Source organism: Crocuta crocuta, unplaced genomic scaffold (assembly GCF_008692635.1).
Source record: "Crocuta crocuta isolate KB4526 unplaced genomic scaffold, BGI_CrCroc_1.0 scaffold2105, whole genome shotgun sequence".
Lineage (NCBI taxonomy): Eukaryota > Metazoa > Chordata > Mammalia > Carnivora > Hyaenidae > Crocuta > Crocuta crocuta.
In genome coordinates, this window is record NW_027529576.1 from 2,970 (window position 1) to 23,572 (window position 20,603).

Genomic DNA, 20,603 nt, shown 5'->3' on the forward strand with positions numbered 1-20,603 from the left:
TAGTGAGGTCTTTGTCTCCTTTGGGAATCAAGGTAATATTGGCTTTATGGGATGAGTTTGGAAGCTTTCCATTTCTAGTTTTTGGAACAGTTGGAAACGAATAGGTATTAATTCTTCTTTACATATCTGTAGAATTCCCCTGGGAAGGCATCTGGCCCAGGACTCTTGTTTTTTGGAAGTTTTGATAACAGATACATTGCTGTTCAAATTTTCTATTTCTTCCTATTTCAGTTTTGGTAGCTTGTGAATTTCTAGGAAATTGTCCATTTGTTGCCCAGGTGGTTGGCATGTAATTTTTCATAGTATTTTCTTAAAATTATTGGTATTTCTGTGGTGTTGGCTGTGATCTCTCCTCTGTCATTTGTGATTTAAGCTACTTGGGTCCTCTCTCTTTTCTTTATGGTAAGTCTGGCTATGAGTTTATCAATTTTGTTTCTTCTGTAAAGAACCAGCACTTAGATTTATTGATCTATTCTACTGGACTTTTGTTTTGTTTTGTTTCAATATCCGTTATTTCTGCCCTGGTATTTACTATTTCCCTCCTTCTGCTGGCTTTAGGCTTTATTTGCTGCTCCTTTTCTGCCTCCTTTAGGTGTAAGCTTAGCTTGTATATTTGTGACTGTTCTTGCTTCTTGAGATAGGAGTCAATTGCAATGTATTTTCCTTTTAGGACTGCCTTTGCTGCATCCCAAAGGGTTTGAACCGTCATGTTTTTGTATTCATTGACTTCCCTGTAAATTTTTTTCCTGTTTTAATTTCCTGGTAAACCCATTCATCCTTTAGTAAGATTTTCTTTAACTTTCCATACATTTGGAGGTTTTCCAAATGTTTTCTTGTGGTTGATTTCAAATTTCCTAGCTTTATGATATGAAAAAATGAATGGTATGATCTAGATGTTTCTGTACCTGTTGAGGGCTGATTTGTGACCCCATATGGTATCTATTCTGGAGAATATTTCATGTACACTTGAGAAGAACATTAGGGTAAAATGTTCTGAATGTAAGTCCATCTGGTCCAGTGTCTTTCAAAGCCATTGTTTCCTTGTGGATTCTCTGCTTAGATGAATTGTCTATTGCTGTATCTCAGGTATTAATGTCCCCTACTACTATTATATTATTATCGATCAATGAGTTTCTTCATGTTTGTTATTAATTGAGTTCTATATTTGGGTGCTACCAAGTTGGGACATAAATATTTACAATTGTTAGATCTTCCTGATGCATAGACTCCTTAATTATGATATAATGCCCTTCTTCAACTCTTCTTACAGTCTTTGGTTTAAAATCTACTTTGTTTGATATAAGTATGGCTACTCCAGCTTTCTTTTGAACTCTATTAGCATGATAGATGGTTCTCCATCCCTTCACCTTCAATTTGCATGTGACTTTAGGTCTAAAATGAATCTCTTATAGGCAGCATATGGACGGATTTTGATTTTTTTTTTATCCATTCTGATACCCTATGTCTGTTGATGGAACATTTAGTTCATTTACATTAAGAGTGATTATTGAGGGTGCCTGGTGGCTCAGTCGGTTAAGCATCCGACTTCGGCTCAGGTCATGATGTCACGGTTCTTGGGTTCAAGCCCCGCGTCAGTCTCTGTGCTGATGACTCAGAGCCTGGAGCCTGTTTCAGATTCTGTGTCTCCCTCTCTTTCTGCACCTTCCCTGCTTGTGTTCTCTCTCTCTTTCCCAAATAAATAAGGATTTAAAAATTTTTTTAAAAAGAGTGATTATTGAAAGATATAAACTTACTGCCATTGTCTTACCTGTAGAGTTGCCATTACTGGTGATGTTCTCTGGTACTTTGTAGTCTTGGTTGCTTTGATTTTTTTTTCCTCTCAACTCAGAGTGTCTCCCTTAAAATTTCTTGCAAGGCTGGCTTAGTGGTCATGAATCCTTTAGTTTTTGTTTGTTTGGGTAGGTCTGTATCTCTTGTTTTATCCTGAATGACCGCCTTGCTGGATAAAGAATTCTTGTCTGCAAATATTTCCCATTCAGCATAATGAGTATTTCCGGCCACTCCCTTCTGGCCTCCCAAGTTTCAATGTACAGGACTATTATGGACTTTAAAAGTCTACCCCTGTAGGTTAAGGACATTTTATCCCTACTGCTCTCAGAATTCTCTCTCTATTTCTGTATTTTGCAAGTTTCTCTGATATGTTGTACTGTTGCCCTGTTTATCTTCATTTGAGGGAGGTTCTCTGTGCCTTTTGGAAGTAAGTGCCTGTTTCCTTCCCCAGGTTAGGGTAGTTCTTAGCTATAATTTGTTCAAATAAACATTCTGCACCTTTATCTCGCTCTTCTTCTGGGTATCCCATAATATGGATATTGTTTCATTTCATGGAATCAGTTAAATCTCATATCTCCCTTGTGATCTAATAATTTCCTTTTCCTCTTTCTTCAGCTTCATTATTTTCCACAAGTTTATTTTCTATATCACTTATTCTCTCCTTTGATCTCCAATCCTTGTTGTCACTGTATCCAATTTGATTTGCATTTCAGTGATAGCAACTTTTTAAAAAAGTTTATATGGTTTTTTGATGGGGGGGTGCCTGGGTGGCTCAGTCGGTTAAGCTTCCAACTTCGGCTCAGGTCATGATCTCACGTTTCATGGGTTCAAGACCGGCGTCTGGCTCTGTGCTGACAGCTAGCTGAGAGCCTGGAGACTGTTCCAGATTCTGCATTTCCCTCTCTCTCTGACCCTCCCATGCTCACGCTGCCTCTCTCTCTCAGAAATAAATAAAACTTTAAGAGAGAGAGAGAAAGTGAGAGTGAGGGAGGGGAGGAATAGAGAGAAAAGGAGGGAAAGAGAGAGTCCAAAGCAGGTTCCACACTCTCAGTAGGGATCCTGACTGGGGGCTCAGATTATGATCCAGGAGACCTTGACCTGAGCCAAAATGAAGAGTCAGACACTTAACTGACTTCTCACCCAAGGCCCTTAGTTCTAACAATTTTTTTTCCTGCCTGGTTCTTAGGCATTTGTTCTCTGTATCAAGGTTTCTCTGGTGACTTCTATGCTTTTTATCAAGCCCAGCTAGTCGTCTTACACTGTTGTTCTAAATTCTTGCAGTTGCTTATATCTGTTTGAGAAAGTCCCTGTTTGTGATTTCTTCTTGACCTATTTTTGGGGGAGAGAATTCCTTTGTCTTGTCATTTTGGCTAAGTTTCTGCGTTTTATGTACTTCAAAAGCTTGTTATGTTTCCTACAACAGAGAGTACTACTATATTAAAACAGGGCCATACACTGTCCAGACCCTGGCACTCCAGTAAGTGTTTTGGTGTGAACTCTGATATTGCATTTTGGCTGCTCTTTCCCACTGGTCAGTCCTCTGCAGAGCTCCTCCTTGCTTGCAGTGGTGATGTGTTTGCATGTTTAACTAAGTGTGCTTTGGTTTGTTTGTTGAAGTAACCCTGGATAAAAGGGGTGAGGATAAAGCCTGTTCCCCCAAAAAATAGGAAAAAAAGAAACTGGATAAAACCAACAGGAAACTATGAACCTGACTCCAAAGCGGGGTGGGGGGATGGGGAGAAGAAAGAAAAAAGAATTGCAGGTGTCATTTAGGAGCACTCCATTTTCAGGACACTTGATGTGTGGGAGGTGTTAGCTGTGCTGGTCTGGTGAGAGGCCTGCTGCACTGGCTCACAGTCAGTCCTGTCCCAGGAAATAAGCCGTTGACAGCATGAGGACAAGGGTTTGGTGCATGCAGCTCCCGACTCCACTGGGGGTCACGGTCTGCTCTCTGAAGTCCCACCATGCTGGTGTTAGGGGGAAAATGGCACCACCTCTGTCCCTGGTTCCAGTCTGGGAATCTCGCACTTCAGTGTGACACTGGCCCTGTGCAGATCAGTCCCCTCCTCCAGAGTAGAGCTCCATGCTGGAGGTTCTCTGTCCCTGAAAGAGCATCCCATGTGTGAACAGTGTTTGGAATGTATGGAGTAGCGCTGCTAAAAGCAACAAAGGTATTTTTCCCCGGAGTGTGCCTCTGTTCCCTGTTAATGAAAGGCTGGCACATGCAGGGTGTTCTGTCCTTGGGGAGGCAGTACATCCTTTTCCAAAGTGCTCCATGAAAGGGCCTGTTTCTGTCCCAGTGTGTTCCAGAGATCTCTACACCAAGCTAGCACTCTGGGGCCAGCTCCCTCCTCCCCAGGAGCACAGGCAACAGCTCTACTCTGGAGAAGTTGTGCAATTTCAACATCTCAGAGTTTCAGCTCCAAATGCAAAAAAAAAAAAAAAAATTACTGGGACACTCAGGAGTTCTCACTCCCCAGTCCATGGCCCAGAGAGGTTTTCCTCTTGTGTGAACCTGATGCCACACTTTCTCAAACCAGGTCTCTTTCTCTTTTGTCTCTCCATGGAAAGATTCCCTTCCCTCTACAAACTGTCATTTTTCTAGCTCCCAATTCACTTTCACATACTCCACACCTGCCAGGCTTTCTCTTCCAACTGTGGAGATCCTTCTGCCGCTCAGCAGATAGGTTTACGGGGTTTTCCAAGTGATCTGACAGCTGTTTGAGGGAGAAGGAAAGCGCGGGTTCCCCCTACTTCTCCACTATCTTAACTCCTCCTCTCATTCCTTCCTGATTCAGAAATCTCACTCCATACTTCGATGCACAATACAAAATGCAAACCTGGCTCATAAACTCCCTTCAAATGTGAACACACATCCCTCACAAGAGTCTCATTCTTTCATGACTCCTAACGGTCCATGTAGCCTAGAATTACTGTCCCATTTCTTTTTGAATTCACCTGTCCCTCTTCCATTTCCCAAATTACTCCATAGGCATCCTCCTCCAGGAAGCAACTCTTGCCTACTATCTCTTTCTCAGTTTCTACTCATGCCATCCACCAAAGTAATGATATCTCAATACCTGTCTGGTTACTAATTCCTCCTACTTCAGTTCATTTTTTTTCCCATTTAGGGTGTAAATTATTTGCCCAAAAGAACAGAAGATGCTGTCACAAGATTATGGCACCTGTTCCTAAAAAATCATCTAAAGGAATGGGTAAGTATAAGGGCAATCCTGCTCCTGGGAGGCTTCCCTGGAGTCACCTATTCTCTGTTGAAAAGATGAAAAATTCCACAAATGAAAAAGTAGCTTCCCATCCCTCCTTTCCAGGGAAGTCATCATACATAAATACAGTAGAAAAACACTAGCCCCCATAGGCAAACCATAAAACTGTTCACGAAAATTCTATGTTGTGCTCAAGCTGAAGTCAGTCTCATCTTCATAGATACCTTGGAGTCATGTAGATGAGTTTGGATCCTCTATCAATTTTGGTACTTTGGCCCGTTTCCAAGTCCCATGAGTACAGATGGAGCAAGACCAGGGGAGGTCGTGTCAGGGATTCACCTGCCCCAGGGCTGTTGCTCTTCGAGTGAACATCACTGTTCTCACCACTGGGTCTAGAGGAAGGGGGTCTTCTCCTTCTCCTGAGCAAGACTCCACTCTGATGGCACAGACAAGACAGTCACCAAATATCAGCCTGAACCACACAAAGGCAAATCTAGAAGTGCTGAGGTAGATTTTTAGATGCTGGGTACAGATCTAGATACACTTCTAGATATTGTTCTGGATGGAGAGAAATGCTGTTTGTCAAGGCAGTGTCCCAGAAGATAGTTTTAAAGGAGCAGCACAGTGGTAGCCTTAAAGGAAGGAGAATTTCTGTACCAAAGAAATGTGTAAAGCCCTATTCAATGTAACATGAATTATTAAATGCTCATTGTGTGCCTGGGCACAGGTCCATGCTCTGGGGGAGTGAACAAGATACACTCTTTACCTATGATCTACAATCAGAAACAATATACAAAAATAAAGACACTCAGATAACTGTGGTACTTTGAGTTTTTTTAAATTTCAGCTTTATTGAGGTACAACTGACATATAAAATTTAAATTATTTAAAGCATACATTGTGGTAATCTGGCATACATAAACATTGTGAAATGATTCAAAATGATTTCCCCACTGTTATAGTGTTAACAATGATATTTTAATATAAATGTTTCATCAAATGAAGGTAAGTGTTCAAAGGGCAACTTTGTATCCTCCACTTCATCTTTCCACGTGGAGCCTTGGTTTTGTATATGTGGTTCCAGGACCAGCAGCATCTGCATGTCCTGGCAACTCGTTAGAAGTACATGTGTGGGCTTCACCCAGACATACTGAATTCCAAATGCTGGGGACAGGGCCCAGCAATCTGCGTTCTTCAAGGTATGGTGACACCTGATGAAGATTGAGAACCACATAGAGCACTATTCCTGGCCCCAGCCCACCACTGCACCCCTCACCATGACGTTGATTAGTGAGTTAAAGAAACAACAGGAATCATGCCCCGCTCAGCCTCTTCTTTTTTTTAAATTGGTTTTCCTTTTTTATCCAGTGCCAAACTGACCAAAAATACATGCATTAAAACCTGCTCATGCATAAAAAATCTAATAAATGCAGAATCCTATCCATGTTAACTTGTGGGGGTTACTTAGCACTACTTCTGATGAAGAGTAAGTCTGTCTAATTTAGTGATGCAGGATTAGCAAGCCAATGGGGCTATAGATCAAGAGCTAACAGTTTAATCACCGGTCTCTATGTCACGATTATCAGCTGGTTCCAAACATAGGAGTTAGAAATGGGCTGTTATTTATTGGATCTTTTTAGCTCCAACATGGGTTGCAGTGAAAAGTGGGCAGGATGCAGGTTCAGATTGCCAGCAGTAGAGAGACCTAGCAGAGAGAATAACAAGACACAAGAACCAGTCGAAATCCTAGAAATTTATAAGTGAACCTAACTTTAGAAATAATCAGTTCTCACTTCTCATATTACAGAAAAATAAGCAAAGCACTGAGGGAACCAAGAGGCTTGCTCAGGGTCACATTGTTAGTTAGTGGTGAGAACAAGAGCAGAGCCCAGGACACTTGGCTCTCAGCTGAGCACTTTCTGATCANGCTGCCCACATGTGGGAAAATCCTAATCCGTCCTTGCAGAGAGCCAACTCAAATGCCATTTCTCTACAAAATACCTGATTTGACCAATAAACCCTCAGCACTGCACCAGCCACAAATGATCATCCACCACTCTGATGTCCCAGGACACATTATTTGTACATGACTTATTATGACAACACTTCCTACTTGTGTTACAGCTGTACTTTACACCTTGTGTTAGAATATAAGCCCCGTAAGGCCAGGGGCCATATTTCATCTTTTTGTTTTGTGTGTTTGTTCGATTTTAGTTTCTCTTTTTATTGTTTTTGTACAAGTATAACTAGCATACCATGTCACTATATTATTCTAGGTGTACTANTGCCGAGAGGGCTCAACATAGACGTGTCATTGAGTCCAGCAATTATGTAGTCCTCTTCTGTGAGCTTCCAGTTGTGCAGGTCCCCCTCAATGAAGCCAGAGATGATGACAAAGCTGAGAACCAAAAGTTTCACCAATGTAACCACTTTGGCAGTTTTGGTAGACCAAAATGATCCGATATACCAAGAATCCCTGAATTGCATGAAGAATAACATAACACCCAGAACAACGAAATCTAGGTATTCCCGAACGACACTGGGAATGTTCTCTGAGATGGTCTCCTGCAGAGTCTGAGAGAGCCGGTTCCCACGCAGGTTGTCAAAAGTTAAGAACCATGTGTTAAACACAATGGCTGTACCAACAACATAGGAGAGGAGAAAGCTCCAGCCACAGATGAAGGCCCAGAGTTCGCCTATAGTGACATAGATGTAGAGATATCCAAAGGCTGAAAGGGGAACGCGGACAGCAAACTCTGCATAGCACAGCCCAGCCAACATAGAAGATATGCCGGCCACCAAAACAGAAATCACAAAAGATGGTCCTGCTTGATTTCTGATCACCTCACAAGCCAGGACATACACACCTACACTCACTGTGCGGCCCACAACCTGGGTCACTAAATCCAGAGTGTTCAGTGTTCTCTCTGGGTCATCCTCAGCCGCTGGTGCCCCCAGTGTAGGTCTGCGTACCAGTTTTTGACCGAATCTGCGAAGTGCTTGGCGCAGCATTCTAGCTGGAAACAAAGAGGATTCCGGGATCAGAGAGCTGTTACACACCCGGGGAGCAGAGTCTGGGATCAGGTTCAGTGAGGCTGAGTGAAGCCAAATTGTGTTTGAGCTGTTGACGTCTGTTACTCAAGCTTCAAAGCTGCTGCTTCGTATTTGATCTGGTATGTGATAGTTCTTCATGATGCCTAAATCAACAATAAATATTTAGTGAACAATGGTGTTCAACCAACTAACAGAAGTTCACAACCACAGCTCAGAGTTTTATGTCACCTATTGCAGCCGAAGAAACATAGAAACTGCTGCAAAAGATCATAAAAAAACAACACTTCCCTCCTCCAAAAGTGTCAAATATGTCCCAACATTCTCCTTTTCACAAACCACATGACAGAATCCCATTTGAGTTTATCTGACTCCTGTAGCTTCATGCACTAATTAAGCTGTATGACACAACAGGGCATGAATTTTTTGTGCAATAATTTACACACGGGATATTTGTGTGGTGCTTGAGCATAAGTTATGACACATTAATTCATGGGCTGGAAGGCCTTCTTGTAGTTACAGAGCCATTTCTTAAATATCATTTGAGTTTAAGATACAAATATTGGTCCCACTGTCTTAAAACTCTTTACTCCTAAATCAGTACCCAAGGTCAGATGGCCCCATTTCTCCTCATTCTGCATGATTCACTTAGCAGTACTGATGGCAAGGAATGCACAGTCCAACCCTTCCCTTTACCCATCAAGCCCCACAGGGGGTGGTGTGAGAAGAGAGGAAGTGGGAGAAAGAGGCAGGGCCTTCATAACTCCCTGCAAGAAATAGAGAAACCAGGCTGTTGAGGAAACTCTGGAGAAACAGGTGCATAAGTCACCAAGTGTCCACTACTAAGGGAGAAGAGCCAGAAAGGCCACTTTGTGAATTCTGACATTCAGAAAACCTCACCCAAAGCAAACAGGCAAAACTTCCTACAGTGTGTATGTCCACAGTTATGGGAGTGTGATGGGTAGGAAGGAATGAAGTAAGTCAGCTAGCTCGGTGGCTCACAGCCAAAACAATTCCTTCTGTCTCCTTCCACTCTGGGTTCCAGGAGAGAAGATGAGCTCACTTCTGCAGACAGTCTCCTCACTGCCACACCATGCTCCATAGACATCCTGGGCCAGTTGTGATGTCAGCTGCCAGCCACCTGGAGACCCCGCCCTGCTCTGTGAGCTTATATTAAAAAACACGAACTTGTAACTCCGTATTAATTTTCCACTATAGTTATTTTTCACTTAAACCATGGTCTTAATGTGCCAAATATATTTTCTTAATGAAGGAAACCTGCATGTGGTTCCTCCCCACTCCTCTGTTGCTACTATTCAAATGGCCCCTCCATCAAATGGAACCAGACTTTGGGTGAACAATTCACAGCAATGCCCCAGAAATGAATAGTGGAGAACAGAGATGATAAAGTCATGCAGCCTCCACTCTCCTCACTACTTAGGCTTTGGTTTTGAGGAAATTTTAGGAAATGTTATCAGAAGTTTTTAAAGACAGAAAGATCAAGTCAAAATTGAAAAGTCTTCTCTCCAGATTATCAAAAGGAGTCCTAATGTTATGGGTCAAAGCTTCTGTGTACAAATCCATGTAGACTCCTTATGTGCCTCCCATCAGTTACAATGTTATGATTTACTAACAAACACACAACGTAGAGTCAATACTTAACTCATGGAATCTTTCTACACTGTAAATGTCATTGACATCTTCCCCACCCATACTCGGCCTTCAAACCCTTCAGGGGTTCCCACTGCCCCTCCTTCATAGTTCTTCCTTCCTTCATCGTCTGCCTGTGCTGCTTCCTCCAGCCTCATACCCGTCCAGTTCCTGCTCCAGCTGGGAAATCCACACTCACCCAGTTACTTGTCTCTAATGCCCTCGTGTCCCTTCACTGAGCTCACCCCCAGTTTCCCAGGAACCTCCCTGACCCTTATCCTCCCTTCCTATGTGCTGGAATAGCACCCAGCTTATGCCATGGGCCATTGATCCTAATGGATCAGAATCCAGCCCAGCTGCCTGTGTCCTCTATCAAAGTGTGAGTTAGATGCTCAATAAATACTGAACAAATACACAAACTGAGAATGGAAACCTGAAAGAGAACATGATTCAGAATTCCTATCTAAGTGATTTTGAGATACATGCTTTGTAGCCAAACAATATTTATGATCCTGATTTAGGTAAAGATATAAATTGTATTACTGTCCTTGTAGAAGGCAGGCAAAATGAAAAGTGTGAAGGAAAACAGACTGATGAAACCTTGATGTACATCTTTCATGGCAGGTATAAGCCACACAGGGTGACAACAAATTGTCAGACTTTTTGAAGGTATCATACTCAGGCCCCAAAATGTAGGTAGGATGTCCTAAGGCAGAGGTTCTCACTTCGGGGACAGAGGGAGGCATAATGAAGACACTGGGGAACATTTTCCAAGTTCAGATCCTGTCCCTCTGGAGATTCTTGTCCACTAGCCCTGTCCTTCCCATGGCTGCTCTAAATCTCCCCAAATGATAAGAAACTGTCCCCAGTGTCAAAGAGAAGAGATTATGAAAGCTTCCTTCATGGAAAGCAGCACAGTTTAACAGTTAGGAATAAGTTCCACTTGTACCCAGTTCAAGTTCAAATCACAACTCAACCTTATACCGGGTATTTTGGACAAATTAGTTACCCTCTTGGTGCTTTTCATTTCATTAACAGTCAAATGAGAGTAAAAGTACCTCACAGGATAATTGTGAGACATGAGAGAAATGATGCCTATAAAGTTGTTGGCTCAGTGCCTAGCAAACAATGTGTAATTAATATAATTACATAATGATTAATATTGGAATCTGATTCAAATTCCCGAACTTTGAAAATCAGTAGTGCTACTAAAATTTCTAGCCCCCAAATCATCCACTAAAATTCGAGCCTGTTAGTTAGCCTGTCCTCATGAGACAATGAAAACAGTTTTATCCATGTATTTTGCCTTGAAGTGCTAAGTACCCTAATTAGACACCCTCCTACATGGAGGTCTCAGGCTTACTGGGTTAGTCTTTGGCTTACTGGGTTAGTCCAGGCATCAAGAAAATGCAAGCCTCAAATATCATCATCGTCATTATCATCATCATTAATATTCTTGCCTATGGATGTCTCAGCTTATTCATAGAAGAGGCAGTGCTGGGTACTGTAGTGCTAAGAGCAATGAACATTATGTCCGAAATTTTTGATTTGTGCCTTGGCTCTTCCACTTCACTATATAAACCAGGATAATTTGCTTGATCTCTCTAAGCCTCATTACCTCAACCACAAGGAACCTTACTTCACTTCCCTTACAGGATAACATAAGAATTTGATGAGAAGATACAAAATATCACCCACTGCTGGTGGGAGTGTAACTGGGGTCATCATCCTGAAGCACAATCTTGGCAGAATTAAGAATGCAAACATACTCCCAACCCGCAATCACTCTCTGAGATATACACGCCAGGGAAACTCTCCCCTGAGTCTATTAAGGAGTGTCACATGAGCACGTTCACCACAGGACTGTTTCTGAATTTGCAGCTATGCCAGCCTCTGTTATTAGAGGCATGTATAGGTAAAATGTGCCATATGTGCACAATGAAATATTACACAGCAGTCAGAAATAAAAAAGGTAGATTGAAGATAACATGTTAAGTTGCAAAGGTAGAAGTAGGATGAGGTATACAGCACAGTTAAATTTATATGCATTTATAATTTTTTAATGTTTTATTTATTTCTGAGAGAGAGAGAGAGAGAGAGCGTGAGCAGGGGAAGGTCAGAGAGAGAGGGAGGTACAGAATTTGAAACAGGTTCCAGGCTCTGAGTAGCTAAATTTATATACATTTATAAAACAGCCAAAAAGTGATGGTTATTTGTCAAGGTTACGTTATACCTTTAAAAAATGTCACATCATCCTCTGCTAAAACCTTCCACTGGTTTCTCTTTTTATTCAGAGTAGAAGCCAAAGTCTGCCTTTGCAATGACCTACAAAGTCCTACAGTATTTGTCACTGGCCCACAGAGAGATCTCAGTCTCTGTTTCTCTCTCTTCCCATTTACATTTCTCTAGCCTCCTAACCATTCTGGCCTCCTAACATACCAGCAAGACCCTACCTTAGGGCCTTTTACTTGCTGTCCCTATAACCATTCCACTTCTAGCCCAGATAGCCCCATGGTTACTCACTTCACTGCATTTGGTAAAATAGCACATGTGTAGCACAGCCTTCCTCAATCACCACATATAACACTGCAATCTGCTCCTCACCACCCACACCTTATCCCCATGCTCTCATTGTATTCATAGCACTTGTCACTATTCAAGGTACTATATGTTTTACTTAATGGTTTATTATTTGTCTCACACCAAAGGATGTAAGTTCCAAGAAATCAGGACATTTTTACTGTTTTACTCTTGGCCGTATTCACCACACTACAACTGTGTACTCGTAGAGTGAATGAATATATCTAAATACACATATAGAACATGGATTGGAAAGGCATTTGTTAAACACACTAAAGCAAGTGCCTCCAGTGAGGAGAAAAAATGAGAATAGAGATCGGGATGAAAGGGGTAAAATAAAACGCATTGCAAAGGGGCCTGTCAGGAAGCAAAGATGCTAACAGTCCATGACTGAGGGAGGGGTTGACTCCACTATGTGCCCTTCAGATTCAACAAGAAATTGTATGAGATAATGTGAGTCTTAAGCCAAAGGGTAACTGGATCCTGTAATTGTCGGGACATGGAGAATACAGAGCAGCAATGACTGCTAGAAAGAGGGTGGAGAACAAGGGAACATGGGGCACCCCTCCTACCAGTTCCCACTGAACCCATCTCCCTTTTCCCAATTCCTCTCTCTCCTTCAGCTCTTTCAAGTCTCTCTGGAGGCTCCTTACTGGGCACTAAGGATGTTGATACCTCATTTCTTTCTCTGGGGAACCATCCCCAGTCACCTACCTCCCCACAAAGACATGACAGTGATTCTTAACATTCGTTGAATTACAGAGCCCTCTGAGTTTGGCCACCTCAAATAAAATGGCCTACACCCTCTTGACGTCCATCCATGGAGCCTGAGCAGGAATCCCAGAGAAGGACCATGTGAATGGCAGGGTCAGAGACGGGTGATGATTTTGATAATTCTGTTTCATTCAACTGTTTTATACGGGGTGGTCCTTGTTCTCTTCCTTCTTTAACTGGAGACGAGGGACACTGGGCTGCAGACAAAGTATGAAGATACCAGAGAAACAACCCAAAGAACAAAACATCTGGGAATGAAATAATCACATTTCATGATTCCAACATAAGCAGGCAGAAGAAATAAAAACAAGCAAGCTTATCGAAGACAAAGCAAACCAATGATTGGGAATCCTAAGAGAGCTCAACACAAATCCAGCTGATAACAATTCACAAAAGCATCATCTTCAAACAATATTTTCACAAATTCCCTTTCTCTGTGCGGTAATCTACGATTATCCAATAGTTGAGATTCAATCCAGACTCCATGGCCCAGCTGTCAGTACCCCATCCTATTCTCCCCCTACCCTCAGGCCCATCATCTCCTTCCTAACTCAGCACTTCACATCCTGACTTACCCTTCCTGGGATGACCCCTTAGCCTGCGTAAGTGCCTGCCCTGCCAGGGATGCCCTCCTCACTCCTTTCTGTCTAGTCTTGGTGCTCTAGGTCTTCTCAGTCCTTTTCTACAAATGTCCCCTTGTGTTTAGGAACCTTTCCTAAGTCATCCTGACTGCTCCCCATCTCCAACCTCCCTCCGATTCCTATCAGCACTTACAGACCATACTGATGCTCAGCTAAAACTAATTTTCCCTTTCTGTCTGCTGGTGTCTGGGATATGTCACTTAAATATCTTTATAATCTAAAAGTTACCGGAGGTCAGGATCTATATACCTCCTCCTTCTGGATTCCACACTCCCACCTCCGAACTCACTACCCAGGAAAAGGATCTGCAGATATTTGTACAAAGCAACTTACGAGGCATTTAGGACAGAGGAAATGCATTTATAGATGTAGTGATAGACTACTGTATCTTGAGATTCTTAGAGGAAATTTGTTTTGTTTTGTATTTTGCTTGTTTATTTGGGTTTTTGTTTTTGTGTTTGTTTTTGAAGGACAGAAAGTGCCAAACAGTGGTGTAAACTGCAGCTAAAACAGGTACAATCATCTATTTCAAGCACATTTGCAGGGTGTGGAGGGCTCTGGGTCTGTGAGTCTCAGTCTCATTAGGAAACAATTTCTCCCAAAGGAGGTGCTTGGTGCTGAAAGAAATGCAGAGGAGAGCCAGGGAACATGAAGCCAGCTTGTATGAATTCCATCATGCCCTCACCTCCCCCTTCCCTCCCTCTCCTCCGTGTATTCCTCTCAGTCTCTGAGCTCCTTCCAAACTCCACAACCAAAGTTCCATCCCAGGTCTCCCAGAACAACTCCTGTCAAGTCCACCAATCCACCCATTGAATTGCAGGCTGTCTTCCTCTCCCAGCCAGCCCCCAGCACTCCACTTTGTCCTGGGGGTCATTGTGTTCACTCTTCTGCCTCTAAGAAGGCTATTGCCCTCACTCTGGACGTTTCCTTTTCAAAATAATTTCCAGGGCAGTAATTTCTACTGTCTCCCCTGGTTGGGTGTTAACCCTCTTGCCAATCAGGAAGTTGGCTTAGTGTTTCCCCCTGAATAACCTCAAAGAGAGTTTGGATACTACTTGCTTTGCTGGAAGTTTGATAAAGACTTGAGAGGAAGGCTAATGAGTCTGTTAAATAATTATTTTGCTTCTCAAATTTTCGGAGGAGTAGATTTAAATACAACATCTGCAGAGATCATATCAATCCTCAGTATCCACACATAGATCTTTCTTTTCTAACCTCAAAGTATATGAAAACTCTCTACCTCCTTAAAATTTACGGACAATGAAGACTCTGGAGCTAATCAAACTAGTGGCTCCAAAACAATAAAGTATAAAGCTTTTTAGAAAGCTGAGGCTCCTCAGTGTCTCAAGTCCTAATGCTGGCAGTCTGGCTAATGATGTAGGGGGCAGTCATGAATACCGGAGTAGAGTCTTCCAGTTCAGGGCAAGAGTTTTATGTAAGTGTTGTGTAGGTGTACAACAGATCCAAAGGTGAAACAGTTCACAAGGCATATGTAAAGAAAAACAAAACAAAAGCCACCATGAACACTGGGTCTGAGTCTTATACCCAAGAGTAGAAGAAATTACTATGACTTTCATTTGGCAAAATCAAATGAAAAATGAAAACTTTCCAATTTCTCTTACCGTTTGGCTTTTTCTTCAAGTCTGTGTCCAATCATGGGCTTTCATTTATTGGTTCAACAAATATACTTATTCTCATTTATTCAGCACTGCAGATAAAGCAGAAAAAGCACAGAAATCCCTCCACACAAGTTGGTTAAATCCTACAGTTGAAAGCAAAGAATAAATAAATAAGAAATATGAATATATATTGTTTGGATGTGCAATCAGTGCTGCAGAGAAAAGAGAAGCAGGAAAAGGCCAGGATGTGCTCAGGGTGTGTGTTGTAATTATAAAATGGGTGATCCAAGACAGCCTCAGTTCACACCTTGTGCAACTGTCACCACTACAACACTACACCTCTCAAATCCCATCCCAGTCTGCCTGAGGCTGAATTCCAATTCTGTGACAACCTATCCTGATGCAAATCAATACCCTCCAGACTAACTGTCAGTAAAACAAATCCATCCACTCAGTAACAGGCAAAAATCTATGTAAATGTAGAAAAAAACATTTTTGCTTCCTTCCCATAATATCTATGTCTGCTATATGCTGACACCACACTAGTATCATTGGTCCATCTATGGGTGAACAATCAGATAGCCAGGGCTTCTCTAGAGGGTATATGGACTCCATATAATCTCATATTATCCTGGGATGGTTGTGAACAAGGCGCCCTTTCTTAGGCCTTCTGGGATACCCGCAGAGAATATAGAGTTAAGTGTGACCCTCCTCATTCACGATTTGACATATTTACAGGTTTAGTTTCAGTCAGAATCTAGTTTCGGAAATTCTTAACATTTCTATTACACCAAACAAGATGGTCAACCAGACAAATCAGAAAAGCCTGAACTTCTGCTTCTAGAGGTCTTCAGAAACCAGACGGGCTACCAGGAAGAATCAGAATTAGATTTTCCAAGCAGGAATCAAAAAGTGATCCGGGAAAATCCCGGATGGGTGTGCAATGAAGGGATGGAAATTGATGTGATACGTCAATGTCAATGGTAAAAATCAATTTCTTCTCTGCTTCCCTTACATTTGACTACTCTTTCTTCCCAACTCTGAATCCTGTCAACACAGAACACCTAATAAAATTTCTCAGGAGAAAGCAGTAGAAGGAAAACCATCCACTTGTCCACCATACGTTCCGAAAACCAAAAACCGAAAAACACACAAAACCTGCAACGTAGGATGGCCTTTGTCTACAATGAGCACTGATACACACTCATATTTTTCTATGAAGTCAGGNTTTGTCCCCCCCCCCCCAATCCTTCCTTTCCTTGTAAAGTCAGATTCCAAATTTCCATCTCATGGTCCCACCCAACACTATATCCTGTTTCTGCGCTCAGACTAGCAGTTGTGAGTGGTCAGAGGCTATGGCTGCTTCTTCCATATACCTCCCCTCAATATATATCCCCAGTAATACACTGCATACAAGGTGGCTTAGGAAAGGCTGACTCTCTCTGGTCACCTTACTTCATATCTTCGAATAAGTTCTTCTGTCCTCCATGGAAGTACTCGGCTGTCTCTTTCTCTCTGTCCTCTCGCAACACACCACACTTGGTTCCCCTCATAGCCCTAGGTGACTATTCCACACTGCCATCATGTCCCTTGGAAAGGTAATTTGTTTTGCTTTGCTTTGTTGTAGGATAGACACTAGATCATCTGAGTCATATGAAACTTGTATCATGCCTCAAAGTCCTGAGTTCCTATTCAAATATAGATCCATATGACTTCTCCCTGAGGACTCATCCTCTGTACCCCAGCTGAGGCAACATAATCTACACCACATTTTAAGGGACACTCTTTATCCCTCTTCCCCAGTTCTTTCTTATCCCCATTCTGTTTTGTGATTTCTGGGATAACACCAGGATAAAAAGAATGAGGATAAAATACAAATATAAAGCAAAAATCATATTTGTCAGTTTAGTGTATACATGTGAAGGAAATTGGCCTTTCCACATGATTTTGCTTCAACTAAGGTTAAAATGAATCTGCCTTCTGGAAGAACATAACACCTATCAGTTGATCATGGAGAGAAGTTGCCCAAGAACTAACTGTTAGAGGGACCAAGAAAGACAACCTAGAAATCAACATTTGCCACATATCATCGATAAAACAGGTTTTGAATATGGATAAGTGTTATCAGGGCTTTTGCGCTGGGGTCCAACCNATCAGACTGTCCAGAGCTTCCATGTAATTTTATCCAGGAGCTGGGTACTTACATTTCTTCTCCAAGTTCTACCCTGTACCTTCCCCTCCTTCATGGACACACATCACTTATGAAACACACAGAACCAGATCCTGGACTCCAGCAACTGCCTCCAGTGAAGAGATGGGTTCAATTTTAGCAGAAGAATTTAGAATGCACTTGAAAAGGATTTCCATAGAGCAGGGTTGGTGAATGCTAGGAGCAGAGTAACACATAAACACACACACACAGGAAAAGGAAAGTACTCTCTTCACTGCTATTTCTTTCCCTGCGGGTTGACCTCCAGATAATGTGCCCCACATCAGGACACAAAACATAGTCTCTCTGAACTTTACACAAGTAATTCTCCTCTAACCCTATGTTCCAGGAAGGAGATGATTGTTTTCCTCTTCCAGTCATGGCAAACATTCTGAAGAATTACACCGCCTATATAAGACCCCACACGCAGAAACCTAGATTGATGTCCAATCCCCCAAGGCCTCCCTCTCCTATTGGCTCTCAACCTGTCTGCACCTCTCAGTATCCATTCTTTGGACTCTTCCTGTGAACCCAGGCCAGGGAGAAGGAAAGCACCCAAAGGAGGAGAAGGCAGGGCCCTGTTTTCTGGGATATGAGAAGAGAGACACACAAAAAAAGTAACCCTGGGGTGGAGGCAGGGGAATCTCATAGGTTAATAGAGTGTATCCAGAACCCCACTGCTGAGGGACCTATGGAATGAATGATGGAAACAGAGATTGAGAATACCAAATAAGATCAGAAGGAAGGAAATACCAGAGTTAGAAGCTGGAGTTGCAATGAGCTAGGGGGACAGAAGACTAATGTGTCCTCCACGTATGGAGAGCATCAGCTGAGACTATATCAAAGATGAGGGCGAGGAGGTGGAAAATGCCTAATACCTTTATTTTTTTATTTTAATGCAAGTTAGTTAATATACAGTGTAGTCTTGGCTTCAGGAACAGAATCCATCAGTTCATTTCTTACATCTAACGATCCATGCTCATCCCCCAAAAATGCCCTCCCTTAATGCCCATCCCCCATTTGCCCATCCACCTCCCTTCCAGCAACATTCAGTTTGTTCTCTTTATTTAAGAGTCTCTTATGGTTTGCCACCCTCTCTGTTATCATCTTATTTTTCCTTCCCTTCCCCATGTGTTCATCTGTTGTGTCCTCTAGTTCAGCACATGAGTGAAATCATATGCTGTCTTTCTCTAACTGACTTACTACATTTAGCATAATAGATTTGAGTTCCATTCCCCTTGTTGCAAATGGCAAGATTTCATTCTTTTCCATCACTGAGCAGTATTCCATTGTACCTATATAGTACATCTTTCTTATCTATTCATCAGTTGATGGACATTTGGGATGTTACCATAATTTGGCTATTGTTGATAGCACTGCTATACACATTGAGGTGCATGCGCCCTTTCGAATCATTATCTTTGTATTCCGTGGTTAAGTAGCTACTAGTGCAATTGCTGAGTCATAGGGTAATTCTATTTGTAATATTTGGGGAACCCCTACACTGTGTTCCAGAGTGGCTGCACCAGTGTCTAGCCCCACCAGCAGTGTAACAGGGTTCCCCTTTCTCCACATCCACATCAACATCTGTTTTTGCCTGTGTTGTTAATTATAGCCATTCTGACAGGTGGGAAGTGGTATCTCATTGTGGTTATGATTTGATTTCCCTGGTGATGAATGAGGTTCACTGTCTTTTCATGTACCAAAATAACACCAGGATTCTTCACAGAGCTAGAGCAAACAATCCTAAAATTTGTAGGGAACACGAATAGCCAAAGTTATGTTGAAAACGAAAAATAAAGCTGAAGGCACCACAATTCTGGAGTTAAGCTGTATTATAAAGCTGTAATCATCAAGAGAGTATGGTATTGGCACAAATCCAGACACATAGACCAAAAGGATAGAATAGAGAAAATAGAAGTGGACCCACAAATATTTGGCCAACTAATCTTCAACAAAGCAGGAAAAGTATCCAATGGAAAAAGGACAGTCATCAGCAAATGGTTTTTGGAAAACTGGACAGTGACATGCAGAAGAATGAAACTGGACCACTGTCTTACACCACACACAGAAATAAATTCAAAATGGATGAAAGACCAAAATGTGAGAGAAAACCATCAAAATCCTAGAGGAGAAAATAGGCATCAGCCTCTTTGATCTCAGCTGCAGCAATTTCTTACTAGACATGTCTCCAGAGGCAAGGGAAACAAAAGCAAAAATAAACTTTTGGGACCTCATCAAGATAAAAAGCTTCTGCCAGCAAAGAATCAGCAAAAGTAAAAGGCGACCTGTGGAATGGGAGAAGGTATTTGCAAACGACATACCGGATAAAGGGTTAGTATCAAAAATCTATAAAGAACATACCAAACTCAATACCCAAAAAACAAATAATCCGGTGAACAAATGGGCAGCAGACATGAATAGACACTTTTCCAGGCAGATATCCAGATGGATAACAGACACATGAAAAGGCCTAGTACATTTAAATTGATAAACCTTTACAACACATTTCTTTTGCATGTATTTCATTTTCTATTCAAAAACAGACTACAGAACCAGGTATTAGTTTGCTGTTTTACAGATAACGAATCTAAGGCACAGACAACTTAAGTAACTTGCCTAGAGTCACAGAGCTGGGAAGGGCAGAGGAAAGAATCAAATGGCTGCACGGTGGTGCCCCCTCCTGGAGGCTCTGCCCTGGGAAGCAGCCAGGCTGGGGGCCTGTTGTGTGGGGAAGAAGTTACTCCCCAGAGGGCAAAAGACCTGCCTCCTGGGGCCCTTCTCAGCATGTCCTGCCCAGGAAAGCTTGGCCAAGTTGAGGCCTCATCTGCGAAGTGGGGAAGTCATACGTTTCCCTCTGAAGGTGAAAGGCTAAAGCAGATCATTTATTGCAGATCTTGGAGCTTTAAAACCCAGGATTCAGTCCATAGCAGTGGTGGGTGAAGGGGATAACCAGGAAAACGTTCTCAAAGCCTCAGTCTTCTCATTACCCCTCCCACCCCCACCCCTGTCTCCTTCTCCCATTTACTGTCTCCTGGCCCCCAGGCTCCTCTGCCCCCCCCCC

General features: G+C 42.3%; 1 long non-coding RNA gene across 1 annotated transcript in view; it reads right to left on the reverse strand.

Annotated features, from left to right (window-relative positions):
• Positions 1–7,307: 7,307 nt before the first annotated feature.
• Positions 7,308–20,603, reverse strand: part of LOC144229582 (uncharacterized) — a 20,476-nt gene continuing 7,180 nt past the window's right edge. Inside the window, exons 3-4 of the long non-coding RNA XR_013334530.1 lie at positions 15,334–15,473; positions 7,308–8,212 (exon numbers count right to left, since the gene is read on the reverse strand). This is a non-coding gene — a long non-coding RNA (uncharacterized LOC144229582). The remainder of the gene's footprint in view (positions 8,213–15,333; positions 15,474–20,603) is intronic.